The following is a 27,970-nucleotide window of genomic DNA, read 5'->3' on the forward strand; positions in this document are numbered from 1 at the left end:
TCAAAATAATTTATGAATTATTCAAACAAAGTATGATTTTCTTTTGTAATTCATTTTGTATTTACATCTTATTCGTACATTTATCTCGAGATTTGATCCTCACTTGTAATTTCTTTCATTGAATGGATATTATTTAAAAAAAAACCTTACCATTAAATTGAAATAAAATAAAAGCATACTTGCATATTATGCTTATTCTTTAAAAAACGAAAAACAAATAAACTTAGTAGCATTATAACTACACTTGTATACCATTGCTGATACATTAAATAATTATGTGAAATTGCAATGAGACTTTGAGTTCAAGTAATCTACCCAACAGAGTTGGTGCCCCTTGGCTTGTGATACCAACTCAATCAAGGTAGGCTCTATTTGTTTCATTGAAAATGGTTTTTGAAAAATATTTTCTACATTTTCTTGTATTTGTTTCACGGAAAATAGTTTGGTCAATGAAAAAATAACTTACAAGTCAACAAAAAATAAGCCCTTTTTTCTTTTCCTTTAGAATGACTTACCCTTTATGGGTGATTTTATTTTTATATCAAACTTAACTTAACTCAAGCTTAATATTATTATATTATTAATAAATTTTATTTTTAAAAATATTTAAAATTAATAAAATATTATAATTTTCAATATTATTAAACATACATATTTAATTATCTATATCTAACCATATAACAAATTATTAATATAATATAGAAAAGAAATTAATAATGGATAATTTTATTCATCGCTTTTTTTAAACAATGCCTAGAAGTACTCATAACTCCTCCCCAACCCTTAATATAAGAGAGCATTAATGCCCTTTAACATGCTCGAACCCACGGTCTCTTGCGTGTGCAACAAGGTCGATGCCAATCGAGCTAAGTCGACAATTTTATTCATCATTTTCATTTATACATAGAAACCTTAAATAGTTATATTGAGTCATGTGTTAGTTAATTATTTTTACTATATCAAGTTTGTTGGCAAATTAACAAGTTAATTCCTTCCAAAAAGAAAAAGAAGTGGTAATTATACTAAGTAAAACTTGGTCATATTATTTACCTACGCTAATTAAAATAGAAAATGTTTAGTTGGTTGTAATTTGGACTTACTCTATCTATATAAGATGGTTTGAAACAAAACAAAAGACAGAAATCATTCTCTCATTGAAGTAAATAAAAATAAAGTATGGCTATTCAAATTAATTTTGTTTCATCCATGTTAATACTACTACTTCTGTCCATATCATCCGTTGAAGGTCAAGGAGGAGGAGGTGGTGGTGTTATTGATGTTGTTGCAAAGTTTGGTGCAATGGCAGACGAGAAAACAGATTTGAGTAAGGTAAGCAAAATATCATATAACTTCATAGTTAGCAGATAAAAGTATGCATAACTATTTTCCAAATATCTTATCTTTATATGTATCTTTTTTATTTTTATTTTTATTTGGTTTTAGCCATTGTTGGATGTTTGGAAAGAAGCATGTGCCTCGACATCTCTGTCAAAAATTGTTATTCCTAAAGGGATATATTTTTTTAAGTACAGCTACCTTAGATGGTCCTTGTAAGGCTCCTATTGAGCTTCAAGTTGAAGGCACTGTGAAGGCTTTAGCAGACCCTGGTGCTTTCGAGGAGCCTAAATAGATTGCCTTCAATAGAATTGAAAATTTCAAATTGTCTGGCAGAGGATTTTTCAACGGCTGGGGAATCACTGCTTATAAAAGGGAAGGTTACAAATGTAACACTCCTAACCCGTATCAGTCACTGATTAGGGTTATGAGGCGATACCGATCATCCCAGTTCAAACCAATATGCATTATTACATTTTACAATTCAGTATTGTAACCACATCAATACTCATATCATTTTCAAATATCAAATCTTAAACTTCATATCATTCATTTGATAACATGATTAAAAATAATTCAGATATATATACCAAACAAATTAAAAATTAAAATATATAGAGAGAACATATAATGATCATCAATTTCATTAATTGAATATCGAACCCATTTTAATTATTATTATTATTTTCCTTATCTATTCGGCTAACTTATTTCCTTTCCACCTTTTACTAAACTCACAAGTAACTAACACTTTTGTATAATCATACACATGTACATATCAACCACAATATAAGCACACATAATTATATGTAATAACCAATAAGTACTCAACTAATATATCATGAACAAATACCAAGGTATACATCAAATACACACCATGCATAAGTCTTGAATTTTTACCTAACAAACACATGATCTACTTTAGCTCAATTAACAACCATTAAATACCATATGGTCTAATCATATGACAAGCTTCATAACCATCATACAAATTGGATACACTTTCGATATAAACTCAAACCAAGATCAAATATATATAACATAACTAATTCATCCATACCACCTCCGAATACAAGCATATAACACAACTTATAATCAACCATGGCACACAACATGATAATCGAAATAAACTAAAACTACAATTTGACCAACACCAAAACTCAAGCATAGAAATTAAGCCATTTTCGCATGGCTTCCATTAAAACACAAACCAAAATACAATATTCCAAAACATAATCTAGTCTATACATGCCATAGGTTCAAAAGCTCACTTATTAAAATATTGAAGAAAGCCGATAGTGTGATAGGCTTGACTGACGATCCCCAAGCTCGTAACTCGAAACCAAAATCTATAAAACAGAAACACACATATACACAGAGTAAGCTTTTATAGCTTAGTAAGTCGTAAGCAAATATCAACTCAATAATTTATTCAACTCCTTAAAATTTAAACTAAACTAATTTACTATATCAATGTCTCGTTTAATTTCAACTTATTCAATCCATAACCACACATGTTTAACATAACTATCCCTTTGGCTAAATACTTATAAGGTTAACATTTTACAAATTGTTATTCAACTTTCAAAGCCAAATATCATTATACATTCAAATATACTTCCACACATTTACACAGGCTCACAAAACAAAATTTAACTTCATATATCAACATTACTCATTTGGCCGAATACATAAAATCAAATATATAACATCACATATGTACATATCTATATGGCCGAATATGCAAGATAAAATATAACATCACATATGTACATACCTATGTGGCCGAATATACATGGTCATTTAGCTCAGTTTACTTACTAAATTACCACCTCAATATGAAGTCTTATAGGCATAGGCTTAAAATAAATCACCGGCATAAGCCTTCTAGGCATAAGCCTGAATTGCACACCGGCACAAGGCTTGCTAGACTCAAAGTCTGATTTTATTCACCGGCATTAAGCTTGCTAGGCATAAAGCCGAATCAAATTCACTAGCACAAGGCTTGCTAGGCTCAAAGCCTGAATATCACTATTATAAAACTATCTCATACACAATTCATATAACAAAAACTCTAGATATTTCATATAGATCATACGGACTTTCAAATTATACAACTCAGTTGAATTAAACTCAATACAGTATTTCTTTATTTAAACACATTCAGCTAGTTCTTTTATGAATCTATAGAATCCAAAACAACATATTAAACTAAGTTACATTCAAGATAAACAATGTTTAATTGCTTAAAGACTTACCTCAGATATCGACGAACGTTGTAAATCGGCTATTCGACGATTTTTGTTTTTCCCTGATCCAAGTCTGATTCCTTTTGTTCTTGATCTATATAATTTCAAATTAACCTCATTCAAACACAATTTCATTCAATTTAATCCAACTACACATAAACAGGAAAATTACCATTTTACCCTTAATATTTCATACTTTTACAAATTATTCCTAATTGCACAAAACCCAAAACACAAAATACACAAAATCTCACCACATCATAGTTAGACTGAATATTCCTTATGCTTATACTAATCTATGTATTTCATTTTTTTCACATTTTAGTCCCTCAATTTATTATTTTTGGAATTTAGTCCTAATTACTCAAAATTATCAAAAACTCCAATACAAAACATATTAATCCAAAACATATCTTTCATAATTTATCATCAAACATCACAGAACACAAATATTCATCAATGGCTTAACTCAAAATATTCACCAAAATTAGAAATTTGAGCATGGGTCGGATAATATTCGAAGCAACGATCTCAAAAATGTAAAAATTATCAAAAATCGAAACAAAAACATACCTTGATTTAGCTTCCAAATTGTCGAATATTCAACGCTTTCTAGACCTTATTTTTCTTCAAGTTTCGGTCATGCAAAATAAAAGTATGAACACTTTCTTTTATTTTATGTTTTTTTAATATATTAACATTTTAATAAGTTTAAATTTTTAACGTTTAAAATAAAATTATGAAATTATTATACACAAGGCCACTACCGTCCATAACATTTAAATATGGTCAAATTGCCACTTAAATGCTTCAACTTACAAAGCCATTAACAATTTGCCCCTTATGCTATTAGCTATCAAGTTTTCAATTTATGCGATTAATCCCTTTTTATTAAATTAAGCACACAAACAATCAAATTTTCGTACGAAACTTTCACACATGCAAATTTACATATAATAAATATGAAAAAATTATTTAAGTATTTTTATGACTCGGATTCGTGCTCCTAAAACCATCATTCCGATTAGGGTCTAAATCAGGCTGTTACAACTCTCCCCCTTAGGGATTTTCGTCCCCGAAAATCTTACCAGTGAATAGGCTCGGATAAAGCTCTTTCATTGTATCCTCTGGCTCCCACCTTGTTTCCTCAACTCCATGTTTATGCCATAATACTTTAAGAAACATAATTTTCTTATTTCACAACTCTTTAATCTCACGAGCCAGAATACGAATCAGTTCTTCCTCGTACGTCATATCAGACTTAATCTCAACTTCGGTCAGACTAATCACCTGTGAAGGATTGGATCGATATCTACGAAGCATTGAGACATGGAATACATTGTGGATCTTTTCCAGCTCATGTGACAACAACAGTCTGTAAGCAACTGGCCCGATATGCTCTATAACCTCATATAGCCCAATAAATCTCGGACACAATTTGCCTTTACAATCGAATCTAAGTATTTTCTTCCATGGTGAGACTTTTAGAAATACTTTATCCCCAATTTGAAACTCTATATCTTTTCGTTTCAAGTCCGCGTATGATTTCTGATGATCTGATGCTGCTTTCAGACTTTCACGAATCACCTTCACTTTCTGTTCAGTTTCTCTGATCAAATCGACGCTTGTATCTTATTTTCTCTAAGTCCAATCCAATACAATGGTGTACGGCATTTATGGTGTGACAGCCCAAAATTGACCCTAGTCGGAAGGTGGTCTCGGGACCACAAAACCGAGGCATAAAAATAATTTAAAATTTATTTCGATGCCTATAATATGTGTGTATTCATGTATGACATTTTTTGATGATTGGTTTAGTGTTATAAAGGTGAATTTCACTAGAAAGGACCTAGTAGTGAACTTTGAAAGTATGATGGGGAAATGTGTGATGACTAATTAAAGCATGCATGCAAAATAAAGGACTTGCATGTCAAATTCCCCCTTTTATAGGTGGTGGCCGGCCATGACAAGGGAGGATGGGCTAAACATGTCATGAAACATGTTTTGTTGGTGCATTAGGGTGAAATAATAAACAAAGGTGTATGGGTGATAAAAAAAAATGAAAAAAAAATGTGTGTGAGTGTGGTAATCCCCCCTTGCCGTGAGTTGAGAAAGAGGAAGAAAAAATTTTGTTGTGTTCATCCTTTCTCATCCTTTTTGGCCGAAAATCATAAGGGGAAGAAAGAGGATTTTTGCTTCATACTTGGTTTAGAAGAGATCTAGAAGGTGATTTGGCTAAATTGGCATCAAGATTAAGGTATGTATGAGGTTGTGTTAGGAGTTTCATGCATGTTTTGGTTGCTAACTTGATGTGCATGTTAGCCATGGCTCAAATCTTTGTTATGCCATGGAAATGGTATTTGGCCAAAGTTGTTATGGTGATAAAGCCATTGCATGCTAAGTGTGAAGCTTGATGATGATGCATGCAATGAGGGATTGTCTACTCTTGAGTAAGATTTTGAGTTTTCTTTTTGTGTTGAACCATGATTGAAGTTGAATGGAGCATGATTTTCATATTCAGCCATGATGCATTTGTAACACCCCGAACCCGAGACCATTGCCGGTGTCGGACACGAGGGGTTAACAAGCCAAGTTCACATGGTTTGCCCACCAATTTGACATTTCCAGTCAGGCTGGAAGACTGCATCACCGTCGCCTTAAAAATCATATCTCGAGTTTCACAACTCGGAAACTGGTTTCGTAAATTTTCCCTGAATTTAGACTCATATATCCATCCATGGATTTATTTCTAGAATTTTTGGTCGGGCCAACTAGTACAGTTTATTAGTTAAAGTCACCCATGTTACAGGGATCGACTGCTCTGACCTTCGCGCGGTATAACTTGAATATCTCTCTGTACAGGGCTTTAATGCTGGTGTCATTTGTTTCTAATGAAACTAGACTCAAAATGGAATCTGTACATATAAGGTATGTCTCCTAATTATTTTTGGATAATTTATAGTGAATTTTTAAAGTTGCGACAGGGAACCCAGAAACCGTTCTGGCCCTGTCTCACAATAGCTTTAATATCTCTTAACCTGTAACTCCTATGACCATTTCGTTTCTTCCATAAGAAAATAGACTCATCAAGGTTCATTTACATAGCTTATTCACTATTTAATTCCATTCCTATGAATTTTGGTGATTTTTCACATTCACGCCACTGCAGCTGGCAGCATCTGTTTTTAAGGTAGGTCTTACCTATTTGGTAGTCTCCATGAACCAACTAGTCTTGCCATACATAGGTTCATATATGATCATTTTAACCATGCCAATGGCTGATCATATGACCAACATTCCCATTTCCAATCCATAGCCACATCATGACACCAAATATATACATACAAACCACAATTAGTCTAAGTTCATGCTTCCCTTTTCGAGCCATTTTCGCATGGCCGTACATACTTACATTACAACATATTTAACAAACAAGAGGTAGTCCTATACATGCCATCTCAAGTTCAACCAAAATTTATACCAAAATGGAGGCTTGATAGTGTGAATGACTTCGACTTCAACGATCCCGAATCCGATTGCTATCGGCGAAATCTAGAAAGCGAGAGCCAAAGCAATGAGTAAGCATTTTTATGCTTAGTAAGTCTCAAGGAATATAATCAACTCTAATTACAGCAATACATTCACATAGTTAAATGCATCATTTCATTAATGCACATTCACATAATCATACTTACTTCACCATCCCAACTCTTATGTTCATACACAAATAACGGCTTCATTAAGGCCGATAACTCGCTCCATCATAGGAGCGGATATTCATACGCTCTTACTCCTAGCGCGCAAAGAACACACCGCACTTACCTTATCATTGGGAAATTTCACAAGTGCATTAGCTGAAATTTTCCAGCAAGCTCATAATTTTCAAATTACATACCTTCGGAGTTTATCCGGATGTCGGTACTCGTTCAATCGCCTTCGGGACATAGCCCGGTTATGGTAACCCGCACCAAGGCCTACGGGACTTTACCCAGATATCACGATTTGCACAAATGCCTTCGGGTCTTAGCCCGGATTTAACAACTTGCACGAATGCCTTGGTCTTAGCCCGGATATAGCTACTAGCACAATTGCCTTGGTCTTAACCGGATATAAATTTCAGCATAATTGTCTTGAGGCTTAGCCGGATATCATTCAATTTCTCATGCACACATACATCAATAATCATTGGACATACATATTTCATTTTCGTTACTAAGGCTCAAACACAATTATAATCATTAGCATATTCGCTTGGGACTTAGCCGGGTGGAATTCAAATACTCATACACACATGATCAATAATCATACACATCCATGTTTCATCTTACATAATTCAAGTAAGGTCACTTCTTGAGGACTTACCTCGGATGTTGTCGAACGGCTTTTTCGGCTATTCGATCACCTTTTCCTTCCCTTGTCCAATTGTGGCCCTCTTAGCTCTTGAGCTAATTCAAACAAATTCGATTTATTAAAACCTCATTGTGCTTGCTTATGGCGAATATGACAAGGATTTTAAATGGTCATATGGCCACTCTTTAGCTTGAATACACAATGGTCATGCACATTTTATACTACATCAAGCAATTCAATACAATTTATTTGAGCATCAAGGAAATGCTAAGGCCTTCAATAGGCTACCCAAGGCGAATATTCATGTACATGTTGAGGTCAATTTTGCACTTAATACCTCACAAAACAGCATGCCATTTACTAATTAATGCTTTGCACATTGTGGCTCAAAACTTATAATATAGCATCAAGCACTTATATGTGTGCTAGGCGAATTGTGCTTGCAATTTCACAAGCATTCTTCCACATTTTCTTCTTTAAACCAATATATTCATCACTTAGTTCATAACCAAACATAATGTGCAATCATATATATGCATATATGAGCATGGCGAATTTTCAAGGTGTCCATAGCCATCCAAAACACAAATTTTAACTAACATGCAAGAAGCATGAATCATGCTCAAGAATGCATCATGGCGAATATGACAATCATGCTCCTTTTCAATTTCAATCATGATAAAACAAAGAGAAAACTCAAAATCTTACTCAAGAGTAGACAATCCATCATTGCATGCATCATCATCAAGCTTCACACTTAGCATGCAATGGCTTTATCACCATAACAACTTTGGCCAAATACCATTTCAATGGCTTAACAAAGGTTTGAGCCATGGCTAACATGCACATCAAGTTAGCAACCAAAGCATGCATGAAACTCCTAACACAACCTCATACATACCTTAATCTTGATGCAAACTTAGCCAAATCTCCTTCTAGATCTCTTCCAAACCAAGCATGAAGCAAAAATCCTCCTTCTTCCTTAGTTTTGGCTCAAAGAAAGGATGAACAAAATTTTTTTTCTTTCCTTCTCTAGTACTCACGGCAATGGGGGGGATTACCACACTCACACACATTTTTTTTTCATTTTTTTATCACCCATACACCTTTGTTTATTATTTCACCCTAATGCACCAACAAAACATGTTTCATGACATGTTTAGCCCATCCTCCTTGTCATGGCCGCCACCACCTATAAAGGGGAATTTGACATGCAAGTCCATTATTTTGCATGCATGCTTTAATTAGTCATCACACATTTCCCTATCATACTTTCAAAGTTCATTACTAAGTCCTTTCTTGTGGAATTCACCCTTATAACACTAAATCAATCATCATAAAATGTCATACATGAGCACACACATATTATAGGCATCAAAATAAATTTTAATTATTTTTATGCCTCGGTTTTGTGGTCCCGAGACCACCTTCCGACTAGGGTCAATTTTGGCTGTCACAAGATTCATGAACATGGTTCATGCTTCTTGCATGTTAGTTAAAATTTGTATTTTTGGATGGCTATGGACATCTTGAAATTCGGCCATGCTCATATTGTATATATATGTTTGCACATGATGTTTTGGCTATGAAGTAAGTGATGAATATATTGGTTTAAAGAAGAAGATGTGGAAGAATGCTTGTGAAATTGCAAGCACAATTCGCCTAGCACACATATAAGTGCTTGATGCTATATTATAAGTTTTAATACAATGTGCAAAGCATTAACTAGTAAAATGCATGCTGTTTTGTGAGGTATTAGTGCAAAATTGACCTCAACATGTACATGAATATTCGCCTTGGGTAGCCTATTGAAGGCCTTAGCTTTTCCTTGATGCTCAAATAAATTGTATTGAATTGCTTGATGTAGTATAAAATGTGCATGACCATTGTGTATTCAAGCTAAAGAGTGGCTATATGACCATTTAAAACTCCTTGTCATATTCGCCATAAGCAAGCACAATGAGGTTTTAATAAATTGAATTTGTTTGAATTAGCTCAAGAGCTAAGAGGGCCACAATTGGACAAGGGAAGGAAAAGGTGATCGAGTAGCCAAAAAGCCGCTCGACAACATCCGAGGTAAGCCCTCAAGAAGTGACCTTACTTGAATTATGTGGAATGAAATATGGATGTATTGATTATTGATTTATGTGTGTATGAGTATTCGAATAATGCCCGGCTAAGTCCCAAGGCGATTATGCTAGTGATTATAATTGTGTTTGAGCCTTAGTAACTAGAATGAAATATGTATGTCCAATGATTATTGATGTATGTGCATGAGAAATTGAATGATATCCGGCTAAGCCCCAAGACAATTATGTTGAAATTATATCCGGTTAAGACCAAGGCAATTGTGCTAGTGGCTACATCCGGCTAAGACCAAGGCATTCGTGCGAGACATTCTATCCGGCTAAGACCAAGGCATTTGTGCACGTGGTTATATCCGTTATATTCAAGAATCTTGGGCTGGAGGTGAGTGTTGGTTGCTGTAATAAATTCAATTAGTACACTCGAGAAGCCCAAAGAATAAGGTACGTTTATATGTGCTTTGGAAAGTCGACATGTTTGAGCAACATTCGCTCAATCGACTAATGAATTTCAGTTATTGAATTGATTGATACTTTGTGAAATTATATAATGATGAAGTGTGAAGTAAGAATGTGTATTAATGAAATGATGCATTTGGCTATGTGAATGTATTGCTGTAATTAGAGTTGAATATATTCCTTGAGACTTACTAAGCATAAAATGCTTACCCGCTGCTTTGGCTCTCGTTTTCTAGATTTCGCTCAAGCAATCGGATTTGGGATCGTTGAAGTCAAGTCATCCACACTATCAAGCCTCCATTTTGGTATAAATTTTGGTTGAACTTGAAATGGCATGTATAGGACTACCCTTGTTGGTTAAATATGTTGTGATGTATATATGTACGGCCATGCGAAAATGGCTCAAAAAAAGAAGCATGAACTTAGACTAATTGTGGTTTGTATGTATATATTTGGTGTCATGATGTGGCTATGGCTTGAAATGGGAATGTTGGTCATATGATCAGCCATTGGCATGGTTAAAATGATCATATATGAACCTATGTATGGCAAGACTAGTTGGTTCATGGAGACTACCAAATAGGTAAGACCTACCTTAAAACAGATGCTGCCAGCTGCAGTGACGTGAATGTGAAAAATCACCAAAATTCGTAGGAATGGAATTAAATAGTGAATAAGCTATGTAAATGAACCTTGATGAGTCTATTTTCATATGGAAGAAACGAAATGGTCATAGGAGTTACATGTTAAGAGATATTAAAGCTATTGTGAGACAGGGCCAGAACGGTTTCTGGGTTCCCTGTCGAAATTTTAAAAATTTACTATAAATTATAAAAAAATAATTAGGAGATATACCTTATATGTACAGATTCCATTTTGAGTCTAGTTTCATTAGAAACAAACGACACCAGCATTAAATCCCTGTACAGAGAGATATTCAAGTTATACCGCGCGAAGGTCAGAGCAGTCGATCCCTGTAACATGGGTAACTTTAACTAATAAACTGTACCAATTGGCCCAACCAAAAATTCTAGAAATAAATCCATGGATGGATATATGAGTCTAAATTCAGGGAAAATTTACGAAACCAGTTTCCGAGTTTTGAAACTCGAGATATGATTTTTAAGGCGACAGTGATGCAGTTTTCCAGCCTGACTGAAAATGTCAAATGGATGGGCAAAACAAGTGAACTTGGCTTGTTAACCCTCGTGTCCGGCTAACGGCGATGGTCTCGTGTTCGGGTGTTACAATTTTATTGGTATCAGAGCCACGGTTTAGTCGATTCTAGGACTACCGTGATGTGTTGGGGTCTAGCTATACATGCCATTAAATGATGAATCGATAGTGTGGTGATTTCTGACAATTTGACTTTGTGTTTGTTTATAGCAATGGATCCCGATCCCAACCGAGCGATAGTGACGATGTGGAGAGTGTGGCACCTGCTCCGCGCAAGGGACAGCGCCGCGGACTCTCAACCTATGGCCAGCAATCCTAATGACGAGGCTAGGCAAGCCTTTTATAGTGTGATGAACGAATGGTTTAATCAATACATTCGAACCAACACTACTGTTCCACAACCTCCATTCCCGACAAATGCAACCCCGCACCTACAATACCTCCGTGATCGACCAAATAAGGTCAAGTAAGCCACCAATCGATAGGATTCAAAACATGGGGCCACTGAATTTAAGGCTACGGATGATGATGATGCCGAGCGAGCTGAATTTTGGTTAGATAACACTATCCGGGTGCTTGATGAGCTATCCTATACACCGATGAGTGCTTAAAGTGTACCATCTCCTTGCTACGCGAGTCCGCCTACTATTGGTGGAGTACTCGACTTGTGGTGCCTAGAGAGCAAGTGACTTGGGAATTCTTTCAAACCGAGTTCAAAAAAGTATATCGATCAGAGATTCATCGACCAAAAGCGGGGAATTCCTTGATCTTAAGCAAGGTTCGATGTCGATTCCGACTACTGAACGAAAATTTGTGAGGCTTAGCGATGCTGCGAGAATGCATTTCGTCCAAGCTATTATTATGTAAACGCTTCGAGGATGGGCTGAATGATGATATAAGGATGTTTGTTGGCATCCTCGAGATACGAGAGTTCGTAGTACTTGTTGAGCGAGCTTGTAAAGTCAAGAGCTTAGAAAAGAGAAACAAAAAGCTGATGTGGGAACCGGAGAATTCGAAGAGGTCCTCGGAAAGTCTCTTCAACAAGCATCGAAGAGATTTCGAGATGATGTGAGCCGGTCTAGAGGCGTTTGGGCTTTTCTAGACGAGGACGCGATCGACTGTGACCACCACGAGTCACCTCGATCGCCGGTGGTGGAAATGATCGCCGAGAGAGGCGGAGTGTCCACATTGTGGCAAATGGCATTCGGGAGCTGTTGGTTTCGTGATCGCTCTGCTATAAGTGTGGATCGGCCGACCACTTTATGAAGGATTGCCCGAGGATGCATGAGCAGAATGTAAGTCGAGTGCAAACCCGGGTGCTACCATCGCCGAGGTAGGCCACCTAGAAATATGGGCAATGTCGTTGGCGGTCGAGAGGATCTAGAGATGCTACCATCGGATCGAGGCTCGTGCTCTGCTAGGACTTATGCCATACGCGCACGCGCGAGGATCTTGCCTCTCCGGATGTTATACCGGTACTTTCACTCTTTTCAATACAAATGTGATTGCTTTGATTGACCTGGTTCTACTCATTCATATATATGTGAAACCTTAGCATCCAAAGAAGACTTTGCCCATTGAGTCTCTCGAGTTTGTAATTCGGTGTCAAACCCCATGGGTCATTACGTGCTTGTCAACAAAGTGTGCAAGAAAAGTCCCCTAGTGTTCCGAGGTTCTTGTTTTCGGCGGACTTGATGCTTTTGCCGTTCGATGAGTTCGATGTTATTCTTGGTTTGGATTGGTTGACCATGCACGATGCGGTTGTAAATTGCAAGAGCAAGACTATCGATTTGAGGTGCGCGAATAATGAAATAATTGGGTTGAGTCTACGGACTTAAAGGGTTGCCGGTGTAATATCGCCGATGTTGGCCCGTAAATATGTAAGAAAAGGGTGCGGCGTACCTTGCGTCGTGCTTTCGATGACAAGGAATCGAGAAGAAACCCGAATCTGTGCGCGTGGTTTGTGAATACCGGATGTTTTCCCGAAGAATTGCGGGTTTACCACTGTTCGGAAATAGAATTTGGCATCGAATTGGTACCTGGTACCACTCCAATTTCGATAGCTCCGTATCGTATGGCACCAACGGAATTAAAGGAGTTGAAAGCTCAGTTGCAAGAATTGGTGGATAGAGGTTTTGCTCGCCCGAGTTTTTCGCCTTAGGGTGCGCCGGTGTTGTTCGTGAAGAAGAAGGATGGAACCATGCGACTGTGCATCGACTATCGTCAGCTTAATAAAGCGACGATAAAGAACAAATATCCGTTGCCACGTATTGATGACTTGTTCGATCAACTGAAGGGAGCCTCGGTGTTCTCAAAAATAGATTTGAGATCGGGCTACTATCAATTGCGAATCCGAGATTCGGACGTGCCCAAGACTGCCTTCAGAACGAGATATGGTCACTATGAGTTCCTAGTGATGCCGTTTGGGCTCACTAATGCCCCTGCGGTATTTATGGATTTAATGAATCGGATCTTTAGACCATATTTGGATCGATTCGTAGTCGTGTTCATTGATGACATCTTGGTCTATTCAAGAAATGAGACCGAACATCTTTGAACACCTGCGGTTAGTTTGCAAATTTTACGGGATAAGCAATTATATGCTAAGTTCAGCAAGTGTGAGTTACGGTTAGAGAGGTTAGCTTCTTGGGTCATGTGGTATCTGATCGGGTATTCGAGTCGACCGAATAAAATTTCAGCCATACTTAATTGGAAGCCTCAGAAATATTCCGAGGTTCGAGACTTTTGGGGCTTGCCGGTTATTACCGACGATTTGTAAAAGGCTTCTCAACGATAGCCACGCCGATGACGGTTACTCCAAAAGGACGTTAAGTTGAATGGACGGAGAAATGCCAAAAAGTTTCGATCAATCGAAAACTTATTTGATCGAAGCCCCAATTCTAGTGCAACCCGAGTCCGCAAGGAGTTTGTCATCTATAGCGACGCCTCTCTACTTGGGTTAGGGCGTATTAATGCAAGAAGGTCGAGTTGTGGCCTATGTGTCGAGGCAATTAAAGCCACATGAGAAAAATTATCCGACTCATGATCTCGAATTGGCCGCCATCGTATTCGCCTTAAAGATTTGGCGACATTACTTATTTGGTGAAAGGTGCCATGTATACTCGGATCACAAAAGTCTCAAATATTTGATGACCCAAAGAGACTTAAATCTGCGACAAAGACGTTGGCTTGAGCTGTTAAAGGATTATGAGCTGATCATTGACTATCACCCGGGAAAGGCGAATGTGGTTGCGGATGCCTTGAGTCGTAAATCGTTATTCACTTTACTGCGATGAATGTGCACTTATGCGTCCGATCCGACGGTGTGTTAGTGGCTGAATTGAAAGCCAAATTCGAGAAGCTCGAAAGTCGACGACGAGTTGGTTGCAAAAGCGGCTGCGTGTGTTCGAACAAGGACTCGGAGTTTCAAATCGACGATGACGATTGTTTGAGATTCAAAAGTCGTCTGTGTGTCCCAAAGAATTGAACTCATTTCGATAATTGAATGAAGCCCATTGTAGCCGAATGGCAATCCACCCGGGAGTAATGAAGATGTACAATGATTTGAAACGTCGGTTTTGGTGGCATGGTATGAAGCGAGACATCTCCGACTTTGTTTGAGATGTTTAATATGTCAACAAGTGAAAGCGGAACATCGGTGCCTTGAGGATTACTTCACCAATCACGATACCCGAGTGGAAATGGGATCGAGTCACAATGGACTTTGTATCCGGACCGCCATTGTCGCAAGTAAGAAGGATGCGGTTTGGGTCGTGGTAGATCGATTGACTAAGTCGGCCCACTTTGTCCCCGTACGTACGGATTTTTCAATGGACAAATTAGCGGAATTGTACATTTCTCAGATTGTGAGATTACACGGGGTGCCTATTTCCATCGTGTCGGATAGAGATTCGAGATTTACCTCGCGATTTTGGAAAAAGTTTCAAGAAGCTTTGGGTACCAAGTTGCATTTCAGCACCGCCTTTCACCCCCAAACCGATGGTCAATCCGAGCGGATAATTTAGATACTTGAGGATATGTTAAGATGTTGCGTCCTCGAGTTTAGTGGTTCATGGGAACGGTATTTGCCGTTGATTGAATTCGCTTACAACAACGACTTTCAATCAAGTATTAAGATGGCACCTACGAGGCCTTATGCGGTCGTAAATGCCGTACACCATTGTTTTGACCGAGCTCGGTGAAAGCAAGATTTTCGGGTGGATTTGATTAGGGATGCTGAAGCGAAGTGAAAGTAATCCGTGAAAGTCGAAGATAGCCTCCGATCGCCGTAAGTCGACGCGGATCTGAAGCGTAAGGATATCGAGTATCGTGGGTGATAAAGTGTTTCTCAAGGTATCGCCTTGGAAAAAGATACTCGAGTTGGTAGTAAGGGCAAGTTGAGCCCGAGGTTAATTGGGCCATATGAGATATCGAGCGAGTCGGTCCGGTGGCATATCGTTTGATTTTGCCCCGAACTCAAAAGGTTCACGATGTCTTTCACGTTTCGATGCTTGACGCTATAGATCCGATCCATCGCACGTGATTAGTCCATCGAAATTGAAATTCAAGCTAATATGAGTTATGAGGAAGAACCGATTCGTATCCTATCACGAGAAGTGAAAGAGTTGCGAAACAAGCGGGTTTCGCTAGTGAAAGTGTTATGGCTCAAGCACGGGATAGAAGAAGCTACTTGGGAGACCGAGAACTCTATGAAAGAGCGATATCCAAGCCTATTTACGGTAAGATTTTCGGGACGAAAATTTCTTAAGTGGGGAGAGTTGTGACACCCAAAATTGACCCTAGTCGGAAGGTGGTCTCGGGACCACAAAACCGAGGCATAAAAATAATTTAAAATTTATTTCGATGCCTATAATATGTGTGTATTGATGTATGACATTTTTGATGATTGGTTTAGTGTTATAAAGGTGAATTTCACTAGAAAGGACCTAGTAGTGAACTTTGAAAGTATGATGGGAAATGTGTGATGACTAATTAAAGCATGCATGCAAAATAAAGGACTTGCATGTCAAATTCCCCTTTTATAGGTGGTGGCGGCCATGAGAAGGAGGATGGGCTAAACATGTCATGAAACATGTTTTGTTGGTGCATTAGGGTGAAATAATAAACAAAGGTGTATGGGTGATAAAAAAAATGAAAAAAATGTGTGTGAGTGTGGTAATCCCCCCTTGCCGTGAGTTGAGAAAGAGGAAGAAAAAAATTTTGTTGTGTTCATCCTTTCTCATCCTTTTGGCCGAAAATCATAAGGGAAGAAAGAGGATTTTGCTTCATGCTTGGTTTAGAAGAGATCTAGAAGGTGATTTGGCTAAATTGGCATCAAGATTAAGGTATGTATGAGGTTGTGTTAGGAGTTTCATGCATGTTTTGGTTGCTAACTTGATGTGCATGTTAGCCATGGCTCAAATCTTTGTTATGCCATGGAAATGGTATTTGGCCAAAGTTGTTATGGTGATAAAGCCATTGCATGCTAAGTGTGAAGCTTGATGATGATGCATGCAATGAGGGATTGTCTACTCTTGAGTAAGATTTTGAGTTTTCTTTTTGTGTTTAACCATGATTGAAGTTGAATGGAGCATGATTTTCATATTCGGCCATGATGCATTCATGAACATGGTTCATGCTTCTTGCATGTTAGTTAAAATTTGTATTTTGGATGGCTATGGACATCTTGAAATTGACCATGCTCATATTGTATATATATGTTTGCACATGATGTTTTGGCTATGAAGTAAGTGATGAATATATTGGTTTAAAGAAGAAGATGTGGAAGAATGCTTGTGAAATTGCAAGCACAATTGCCTAGCACACATATAAGTGCTTGATGCTATATTATAAGTTTTGGGCCACAATGTGCAAAGCATTAACTAGTAAAATGCATGCTGTTTTTGTGAGGTATTAAGTGCAAAATTGACCTCAACATGTACATGAATATTCGCCTTGGGTAGCCTATTGAAGGCCTTAGCTTTTCCTTGATGCTCAAATAAATTGTATTGAATTGCTTGATGTAGTATAAAATGTGCATGACCATTGTGTATTCAAGCTAAAGAGTGGCCATATGACCATTTAAAACTCCTTGTCATATTCGCCATAAGCAAGCACAATGAGGTTTTAATAAATTGAATTTGTTTGAATTAGCTCAAGAGCTAAGAGGGCCACAATTGGACAAGGGAAGGAAAAGGTGATCGAGTAGCGAAAAAGCCGTTCGACAACATCCGAGGTAAGTCCTCAAGAAGTGACCTTACTTGAATTATGTGGAATGAAATATGGATGTATTGATTATTGATTTATGTGTGTATGAGTATTGAATAATGCCGGGCTAAGTCCAAGGCGATTATGCTAGTGATTATAATTGTGTTTGAGCCTTAGTAACGAGAATGAAATATGTATGTCCAATGATTATTGATGTATGTGTGCATGAGAAATTGAATGATATCCGGGCTAAGCCCGAAGACAATTATGCTGGAAATTATATCCGGTTAAGACCGAAGGCAATTGTGCTAGTGGCTACATCCGGCTAAGACCGAAGGCATTCGTTCGAGACATTCTATCCGGGCTAAGACCCAAGGCGTTTGTGCGTGGTTATATCCGGTTATATTCGAAGAATCTTGGGCTGGAGGTGAGTGTTGGTTGCTGTAATAAATTCAATTAGTACACTCGAGAAGCCCAAAGAATAAGGTACATTTATATGTGCTTTGGAAAGTCGACATGTTTGAGCAACATTCGCTCAATCGACTAATGAATTTCAGTTATTGAATTGATTGATACTTTGTGAAATTATATAATGATGAAGTGTGAAGTAAGAATGTGTATTAATGAAATGATGCATTTGGCTATGTGAATGTATTGCTGTAATTAGAGTTGAATATATTCCTTGAGACTTACTAAGCATAAAATGCTTACCCGTTGTTTAGCCTCTCGTTTTCTAGATTTCGCTCGAAGCAATCGGATTTGGGATCGTTGAAGTCGAAGTCATCCACACTATCAAGCCTCCATTTTGGTATAAATTTTTGGTTGAACTTGAAATGGCATGTATAGGACTACCCCTTGTTGGTTAAATATGTTGTGATGTATATATGTACGGCCATGCGAAAATGGCTCAAAAAAGGAAGCATGAACTTAGACTAATTGTGGTTTGTATGTATATATTTGGTGTCATGATGTGGCTATGGCTTGGAAATGGGAATGTTGGTCATATGATCAGCCATTGGCATGGTTAAAATGATCATATATGAACCTATGTATGGCAAGACTAGTTGGTTCATGGAGACTACCAAATAGGTAAGACCTACCTTAAAAACAGATGCTGCCAGCTGCAGTGACGTGAATGTGAAAAATCACCAAAATTCGTAGGAATGGAATTAAATAGTGAATAAGCTATGTAAATGAACCTTGATGAGTCTATTTTCATATGGAAGAAACGAAATGGTCATAGGAGTTACATGTTAAGAGATATTAAAGCTATTGTGAGACAGGGCCAGAACGGTTTCTGGGTTCCCTGTCGCAACTTTAAAAATTTACTATAAATTATAAAAAAATAATTAGGAGACATACCTTATATTTACAGATTCCATTTTGAGTCTAGTTTCATTATAAACAAACGACACCAGCATTAAAGCCCTGTACAGAGAGATATTCAAGTTATACCGCGCGAAGGTCAGAGCAGTCGATCCCTGTAACATGGGTAACTTTAACTAATAAACTGTACCAATTGGCCCAACCAAAAATTCTAGAAATAAATCCATGGATGGATATATGAGTCTAAATTCAGGGAAAATTTACGAAACCAGTTTCCGAGTTTTGAAACTCGAGATATGATTTTTAAGGCGACAGTGATGCAGTTTTCCAGCCTGACTGAAAATGTCAAATGGATGGGCAAAACAAGTGAACTTGGCTTGTTAACCCCTCGTGTCCGACACCGGCGATGGTCTCGGGTTCGGGGTGTTACATATGGTCATATAAAGCCTCGTAAGGTACCATTTTAATACTCGATTGAAAGCTGTTATTATATGCAAATTCAATCAAAGGTAGGTATTGTTCCCACGTACCTTCAAACTCGAGAATGCAACATCTCAACATATCCTCAAGTATCTGAATGATTCGTTTGGACTAACCATCTGACTGGGGATAAAAGTAGTGCTAAAATGTAATTTCGTACCTAGTGCATCTTGCAATTTCTTCCAAAACCGTGATGTAAACCTCAGATCTCTATTTCAAATAATAGAAATAGGCACACCGTATAATCTCACAATCTGAGAAACATACAATTCAGCCAGCTTATCAAGTGATTAATTTGTACGAACCGAAACAAAGTGAGCTGATTTAGTCAATCTATCCACAATAACCCAGATTGCATCTTTCTTGCTTGGTGTCAATGGTAAACCGGATATAAAATCCATCGTGACTCTATCCCATTTCCATTCAGGTATCATGATTTGCTGAACCAATCCAGAAGGTACCTGATTTTCAGCTTTTACTTGCTGACAGACTAAACATTTCGATACAAAGTCAGAAATGTCTCGTTTCATACCTTGCCACCAATAGTTCTGTTTCAGATTATTATACATCTTCGTACTACCCAGGTGAATAGATAGCCGACTGTTATGAGCTTCGTTCAAAATCATCTGAATCAACTCTATATTTCTTGGAACGCATATTCAGTTTCTAAACTGCAAACATCCCTCGGCATCCACTTGAAATTCTAAATCAATGTTCAAATCACATTGAGCCCGCTTTACTATCAAATCATTATCGACCTTCTGAGCTTCACAAATCTGCTGAATAAATAATGGTCTTGCTTTTAACTTGGCTATTATCACACCAACATCTGACATAACCATATGTGCATTCATTGCACGCAAAGCAAACATGGATTTTTGACTTAGAGCATCAGCAATAACATTATCCTTTCCCGGGTGGTAGTCAATCACAAGCTCCTAGTCTTTTAACAATTCTAACCATCAGCATTGTCTCAAATTCAGATCTTTATGAGTCATCAAGTACTTTAGGCTTTTATGATCAGAATAAACATGACATTTTTCACCAAACAGATAGTGACACCATATTTTCAATGCAAACACAATAGCTGCCAACTCTAAATCGTGTGTCGGATAGTTCTTTTCATACGGCTTTAACTTCTCGAGGCATAAGCTATAACTTTTCCTTCTTGCATTAAAACACAGCCCAAACTGTTTAAAGATGCATCACTATAAGTAACAAATTCTTTACCCGATTCTGGCTAAACTAGCACTGGACCTTCTGTTAAAAGGGCTTTCAACTGATCAAAACTTTTTTGGCACTTTTTTGACCACTCAAATTTAACATCTTTTTGCAGTAGCTTGGTCATCGGGGTTGCAATCATCGAGAACCCTTTCACATATACTCTATAGTAACCAACAAGTCCTAGAAAACTTCAGACTTTAGAAACGTTTCTCGGAGGTTTCCAATCAAGTATTGCTGAAATCTTACTTGGATCAACCCAAATACCTGATGCTGAAACAACATGTCCCAGGAAGCTAACTTCATGTAACCAGAACTCACATTTATTAAACTTCGCATATAACTGTTTTTCTCGCAAAGTCTATAACAAAGTCTCAAATGCTCAGCATGTTCAGTTTCATTACGGGAGTAGATTAATATATCATCAACAAAAACAACCACAAACCGATCCAAATACTGTCTGAAGATCCGATTCATCAAATCCATAAAAACAACATGTGCATTAGTAAGTCCAAAAGGCATAACCAGAAACTCATAATGTCTATACCTTGTTCAGAAAATAGTTTCGGCACATCGGAGACTCTGACTCGTAACTGATAATAACCCAATCTCAAATCTATCTTCGAAAACACTAAAGCCCCTTTCAACTGATCGAACAGGTCGTCAATCCTTGGTAACAAATATTTATTCTTTATAGTCACCTTATTTAGTTGGCGATAATCAATACACATTCTCATAGTTTAGTCTTTCTTTTTCACAAATAGAACTGGTGCACCACAGGGAGAAAAACTCGGTCGTGCAAAACCTCTCTCTGTTAACTCTTACAACTATGCTTTCAACTCTTTTAATTCAGTAGGTGCCATTCGATACAGAGCTGTTGAAATCGGAGTCGTCCCCAGTACTAACTCAATACCAAACTCTACCTCTCGGATAGGTGGCAAACCCAACAATTTTTCAAGAAACACATCTAGATACTCGCACACAACTGGTATGGATTCAATCTTCTTTTCAGTCACTTTATTATCAAGCACATAAGCAAAGTAACCATCTCAACCTTTTCTCACATACTTCCGAGTTAACATCGAAGATATTACTACTGGTAAACCACTCAAATCATTAGATTCAATCCAAATAATCTCGTTGTCTAACATCTCAAATCAATAGTCTTTCGTTTGCAATTAACAACGGCATTGTGGAAAGTCAACCAATCCATACCCAAAATTATATCGAACTCGTTGAAAGGTAACAACATCAAATCGGCCAAAAAGCATGAATCTCGAATCATCAACGGGCAATTTTTACACACTTTGTCAACCAAAACACAAAGGCCCAGGGGGTTTGATACTTGAATCACAAACTCAGTAGACTCAATAGGCAAAGTCTTACTGGATACTAATGTTTCACACACATAAGAATGAGTCGAACCAGGATCAATCAATGCAATAACACTAGTATCATAAAGAGTGAAAGTATCGGTAATAACATCTGGGGAAGAAGCGTCCTCACGAGTGCGTACAGCATATGCTCTGGTAGGTGTATGAGCTTCAGATAAAACTGTTGTATCTTTCGTTCCTCTCTGACTGCCACCTACATTACCCGAATGCTTGGGTGGTATGCCTCTCACTGACATATTACTCGGTCTTGCATTCTAAACAGTGTTTTGCTTGGCTAACATCGGGCGATCTCGGATAAAATGATCCATCGATCCACATTTAAAACAAGATCATTGCAATCTGCAATCTCTAGAATGCCATTTACCATAATGCTTGCACTTGACTCTGTTCTGTCGAACATTGCCAACACTAGCTATCGAAGTAGCTCGTGAACTCATAGGGGGTCGGTCTCGATCTCGTCTAGAAAAGCCCGTAGTATCCTTAGATCGAGTAGAATCATCTCTGAACTTCTTCGATGTTGAGTGAAAAGTCTTACCCGATGATCTTTTACGAGAATCTCTGGCTTTAAAATCAGCTTTTGTTTTCTCTTTTCCAAGTTCTTCGGCTTTGCAAACTCGCTCAACAAGTACCACAAACTCTTTTATCTCAAGTATGGCTATTAGTAATTTAATGTCTTCATTCAAACCGTCTTCGAAGCTTTTACACATGATAGCTTCGGTTGAAACACATTCACGGGCATATCGACTAAGTCTCACGAATTTCCGCTCATACTCTGTTACGGTCATATGACCCTGTTTGAATTCCAGAAATTCTTTGCGTTTCTGATCGATAAATCTCTAGCTGATGTATTTCTTATAGAACTCAGTCTGAAAGAATTCCCAAGTCACTCACTCTTTTGAAACCACCGATACTAGTGTATTCCACCAGTGATATGCGGTGTCTTGTAGCAGGGATATGGCACATTTTAAGCACTCATCCGGGGTACAAGATAACTCATCAAACACACAGATAGTATTATCAAGCCAGAATTCAGCTCACTCAGCATTATCATCATCAGTAGCTCTGAATTCTTCAGCCTTGTTTTTTCTAATTTTATCAACAGGAGGCTTGTTAAATCTCATCAGATTAATCATCTGAGGTACCACAAGTATCGGAGATAGATTATTTGGGGGTGGAGGTTGTTGTCTGGCCGAGTTAGTTCAGATATATTAAGTGAACCACCCATTCATCATTTGATAGAAGGCTTGCTTAGCCTCCCCCTCAGGACTACTCGAGACTGGGAAAGATTCAACTGGCGCTATCCCATGCGCGAGAGTAGGCACTACACTCTCGACATCATCAGCTACAGCTCTATCGGGATCCATTCACTATACGAAAACACATTTCAAATGTCAGAAGTCATCACACTATCGCAGTAAATATTATGGCATTTATAGCTAGACTCACACAAGCTACATTAGTCCTAGAATCGACTAAATCGTAGCTCTAATACCAATAAAATGTAACACCCCTAACCCATATTCGTCATCGGATTAAGGTTATGAGGCAATACCGATCATCCTAGTTCAAACCAATATGCATTACATTTTACAATTCAATATTGTAACCACATCAATACTCATATCATTTTCAACTATCAAATCTTAAACTTCATATCATTCATTTGATAACATGATTAAAGCATAATTCTATATATATATGCACCAAATAAATTAAAATTAAATATATATATATATATATATATATATATAGAACATATAATGATCAACAATTTCATTAATTGAATATCTAACCCATTTTAATTATTATTATTATTATTTTCCTTATCTATTCGGCTAACTTAGTTCCTTTCCACCTATTAGTAAACTCACAAGTAACTAACACTTTTGTATAATCATACACATGTACATATCAACCACAATATAAGCACACATAATTCTATGTAATAACCAATAAGTACTCAACTAATATATCATGAATAAATACCAAGGTATACATCAAATACATACCATGCATAAGTCTTGAATTTTTACCTAACAAACACATGATCTACTTTAGCTCAATTAACAACCATTAAATACCATATGGCCGAATCATATGACAAGCTTCATAAACATCATACAAATTGGATACACTTTCGATATAAACTCAGACCAAGATCAAACATATATAACATAACCAATACATCCATACCACCTCCAAATACAAGCACATAACACAACTTATAATCAACCATGGCACACAACATGATAATCAAAATAAATTAAAACTACAATTTAACCAAAACCGAAACTCAAGCATAGAAATTAAGCCATTTTCGCAAGGCTCCCATTAAAACACAAACCAAAATACAATATTCCAAAACATAATCTAGTCTATACATGCCATAGGTTCGAAAGTTCTCTTATTAAAATACCAAAGATAGTCGATAGTGTGATAGGCTTGACTGATGATCCCTAAGCTCGTAACTCGAAACCAAAATCTATAAAACAGAAACACACATATACAAAGAGTAAGCTTTTATAGCTTAGTAAGTCGTAAGCAAAAATCAACTCAATATTTTATTTAACTCCTTAATATTTAAACTAAACTAATTTACTATATCAATGTCTCGTTTAATTTCAACTTATTCAATCCATAACCACACATGTTCAACATAACTATCCCTTTGGCCAAATACTTATAAGGTTAACATTTTACAAATTGTCATTCAACTTTCAAAGCCAAATATCATTATACATTCAAATATACTTCCACACATTTACACAGGCTAACAAAACAAAATTTAACTTCATATATCAACATTACTCATTTAGCCGAATACATAAAATCAAATATAAAACATCACATATGTACATATCTATATGGCCGAATATGCAAGATAAAATATAACATCACATATGTACATACCTATGTGGCCAAATATACATGGTCGTTTAGCTCAGTTTACTTACTAAATTACTAAATTACCACCTCAATATGAAGTCTTATAGGCATAGGCTTAAAATAAATCACCGGCATAAACCTGCTAGGCATAAGCCTGAATCGCACACTGGCACAAGGCTTGCTAGACTCAAAATCTAATTTTATTCACCGGCATTAAGCCTGCTGGGCATAAAGCTTGATCAAATTCACCAGCACAAGGCTTGCTAGGCTCAAAGCCCAAATATCACTATTATAAAATTGTCTCATACACAATTCATATAACAAAAACTACAGATATTTCATATAGATCATACGGACATTCAAATGATACAACTCAGTTGAATTAAACTCAATACAATATTTGTTTATTTAAACACATTCGGCTAGATCTTTTATGAATCTATAGAATCCAAAACAACATATTAAACTAAGTTACATTCAAGATAAACAATATTTAATTGCTTAAAGACTTACCTCGGATATCAACGAACGTTGTAAATCGTCTATTAGACTATTTTTGTTTTTCCCTAATCCAAGTCTGATTTCTTTTGTTCTTGATCTATATAATTTCAAATTAACCTCATTCAAACACAATTTCATTCAATTTAATCCAACTACACATAAATGGGAAAATTACCATTTTACCCCTAATATATCATACTTTTACAAATTAGTCCAAATTGAACAAAACACAAAATACACAAAATCTCACCACATCATAGTTAGGCTGAATACTCCTTATACTCATACTAATCCATATATTTCATTTATTTCACATTTTAGTCCCTCAATTTATTTTTTTTGCAATTTAGTCCTAATTACTCAAAATCATCAAAAACTCCAATACAAAACATATCTTTCATAATTTATCATCAAACATCACAAAACAAAAAATATTCATCAATGGCATAACTCAAAATATTCTCAAAAATCAGAAATTCGAGCATGGGTCGGATAGTATTCGAAGCAACGATCTAAAAAACGTAAAAATTATCAAAAATCTAAATAAAAACATACCTTGATTTAGCTTCCAAATTCCTGAATATTCAAAGCTTTCTAAACCTTATTTTTCTTTAAGTTTCGGTCATGCAAAATAAAAGTATGAACACTTTCTTTTATTTTATGTTTTATTAATATAATAACATTTTAATAAGTTTACATTTTTAACCTTTAAAATAAAATTATGAAACCATTATACACAAGGCCACTACCATCCATAACATTTAAATATGGTCAAATTGCCACTTAATTGCTTCAACTTACAAAGCCATTAACAATTTGGCCCTTATGCTATTAACTATCAAGTTTTCAATTTACGCGATTAATCCCTTTTTATTAAATTAAGCACAAAAACAATCAAATTTTCATACGAAACTTTCACACATGTAAATTCACATATAATAAATACGAAAAATAATATTTAAGTATTTTATGACTCAGATTCATGGTCCCAAAACTACCGTTCCGATTAGGGTCTAAATCGGGCTGTTACAGCAAAGGTTATTATTATTGTGGTTCACTTCCGATTGTAAGTTATTTTCTTATTGAGAAGTTATGACTTTTGTTTTTATCAATAGAATTAAGTAATTATTAATTTTTGTTTCATTCTAGAATTAAACAGAACCTAAGGTTTGATTTTTTAACCAACGCAATGATACAATATATAACTACCAAAGATAGCAAGCAGTTCCACGTTAATGTTCTAGGATGCAAAAACATTACTTTCGAACATTTCACCTTATCTGCACCTGACGAAAGCCCAAACACAGATGGGATTCACATTGGGAGATTAGATGGGGTCAATGTTCTTAACTCGGAGATAAAAACCGGTGATAATTGTGTTCCAATTGGGGATGGTTCCAAAAATTTGGTTATCAATGGAGTAACTTGTGGACTAGGACATGGTATCAGTATTGGCAGTCTCAAATTATTTAAAAATGAAGAACCCGTTGATAGAGTTACAGTAAAAAACTACACCATGACTAATACTTCCAATGGTGTTAGAATCAAAAGTTGGCTAGGTGCTGAAGCTAGCACTTGTTCAAACATTCACTTTGAGGATATTATCATGACCAATGTCAGTTCTCCTATTATAATTGATCAGAAATATTGCCCATGGAACAAATGCAAAATAAATGTTTGTACATATTTATAAAAATCGTAAGAGAGCAAAAAGAGTTAATCACTCATTGAATCCTTATTTTGTTGATGCAGGAAGAATCAAAAGCTAAACTAAGCAACATTAGTTTCAAAAACATTCACGGCACTTCTGCGCGTCCAGAAGCTGTCAAGATTATTTGTAGTTCTACTATGCCTTGTGAAAATGTGGAACTTGCAGACATTGAAATTACGCATAGTGCACCGACTAGACCTGCAGTATCACAATGTTCAAATGTGAAGCCTAAAGTTAGTGGCAAACAAAATCTAGCTGCATGTTCCGCCCCTATCCCAGCAAAACCTACCCCGACCACTTAATCAATAGCATAGGTATAAATTTTTTTAATGACATTGTAACTCCTATAATTATATTTATTTTGCAAACAATTTTTCTTTTGTTTTACATTCTATGTTATTAAGAATATTTTTCTTAAACTTAATTATTTTTAAAATACACTTCAACAAAAATATTGCAATGTGATAACATTTTATGCATTTAGGCTTACGATATAATTATTTTAGAATCTTCTTGAACCATATAATATTTAATTATTTTGTTTTTATATATATAAAATTTTGTTTTTATTTATATAATTGGCATAACAAA

General features: G+C 36.4%; 1 pseudogene; it reads left to right on the forward strand.

Annotated features, from left to right (window-relative positions):
- The first annotated feature begins 1,176 nt into the window (after window positions 1–1,176).
- On the forward strand, window positions 1,177–27,681 carry LOC108466178 (polygalacturonase-like; annotated as a pseudogene).
- Window positions 27,682–27,970: the final 289 nt, after the last annotated feature.

The sequence above is a fragment of the Gossypium arboreum genome, chromosome 2 (genome assembly GCF_025698485.1).
Source record: "Gossypium arboreum isolate Shixiya-1 chromosome 2, ASM2569848v2, whole genome shotgun sequence".
Classification (NCBI taxonomy): Eukaryota; Viridiplantae; Streptophyta; class Magnoliopsida; order Malvales; family Malvaceae; genus Gossypium; species Gossypium arboreum.